Raw genomic sequence first — 1,837 nt, forward strand, 5'->3', positions numbered from 1 at the left:
CCTTATCTTAAAATTCTCAGTTTCTAGTCTTTTCCATTTATCTAAATCTTATTTGTTATTCTCAACTCTCCCCTAGGAAGCTTAGCATATTAAGAATACATAATACTTTTTGTGAGTAATTATTTTACTTAATTGAATTGGATTCTTCCCCTACCCAGTTATCTCATTATTCACTTAATGGTTGCTCTTTTGTTTCTTTTTCTTCTTATTATTTTTCTTTATCTGCTAAACATCCTACAATGCACATAATGGTTCCTCTTGGTGATTGCTTGATTCATAAATTTTACTTACTAACACCCATTCATTAATATATTCATTAACAAGAAATCGTAATAAGGAAAGGCATAACCTTTAATATATGAATATGACTACACTTCAAAACTGATCAAATGATAGAATTTAAATAATAATCTCTTAAATATATTTAATGCCCCATATAATAACTAAAGTTAGGTATTTAACCAAAATTTGCATATTATAAAACAATCTAATCAGTGGAGGCAAACAGTAAAAAAAATGCTTGCCAAATTATTAGTGCATGTTTGCAAATATTGATAAAGATATATAACTAACACTTCTAAACTTTGAATTTAAATATTGGCATTCTAAAATATGAAATAATTTTTACATTTCTTCCATGAAATGTAAATTTTTAAAATTTACATATAATTGCAACCAACATTCATTTGCACATTGTTTATTGTAATGAATATAAGTGAGGCAGATGTTATTAAAAAACAAATAAATTTTCAAAGCAACCAAGAAACGTAAGTGGGGTCTTTTAAATAAGTTTTTAATTTTTTTCTTCGCTATGCATATTATCACTTATTTAATTTTTTTTGTGCGACAAGTCCCCTGGTCCTGATATTATTTATTTGTTCACATGAATATATTTGGTTTTTACCTGACTTCTCCAATACATTGTTAACTCTGAAAACATGTATTTCATCTGTGCTTTATAATAGAAATCATTGTAATCTTCAAAAAAATGAGATTAATGAATTCTAGTAATTTCTCCAGTTATTGTGACTATGTGTTCAAAATTATATTATACTGTTGTTCCAAACATATAGATACATTAAAGGGAAGGAAAGCTTGGAACATGGGCATGCTTGGGAGGCTGGGAGGTTCTTGAGAAACTAAGAAATAATAGTGGAAATAAGAATCTATGTTTGACTTTATAAAACATGACAGATTTCTCCTATATGATTTTGTTCAAAGGACTGAAAAGTACTTTCTGATGAATCTAGACATTTTTCTGTGAGGTCCAAATCCCCACATGCCATCCAGAAATATTACAATTTCTACACTGGACAAAAAATTGTGAAGGCAATATAGTAACATTAATGACACTTGGCTTGAGAATCTATATACGTCATCCCATATGTGAATTCAGTAATCCCCATAATAACCTTATGATTTTTCTGTTTGTATCATCTCTGCTTTACAGATAAGGATATTAAGGGGGTAATGCTATGTTACTCAAAGAGATGCCAGTGACATATTCAGCCATTAAACAAATAGAACTTCATCATTCCATGAAAACTTGTGCAAACACACTGTGTTTCTACTTAATCGAATAATTATAAATATCTGATTCTTGTGGATACAAAAGAGCCCACAATTCTTCAATTGCACCTGCTGTTGTTGTTTTTTCTTTTATTTTTCCCCCAGGAGACTCATTTCTGACAACTAGCTCCTAACCTGGAGAACCCTGAATCATCAATACAGAGACAGGACTGAGTACTGCATGTCCACAAATGAAAGGATTAAGTCTGTATAGTGTTCTTATTTTGTCAAGGGTTAGAAAAGGGTAGCACACTTTTTTCTGGAAAGG

Source organism: Propithecus coquereli, unplaced genomic scaffold, assembly GCF_000956105.1.
Source record: "Propithecus coquereli isolate 6110/MARCELLA unplaced genomic scaffold, Pcoq_1.0 Scaffold274, whole genome shotgun sequence".
Lineage (NCBI taxonomy): Eukaryota > Metazoa > Chordata > Mammalia > Primates > Indriidae > Propithecus > Propithecus coquereli.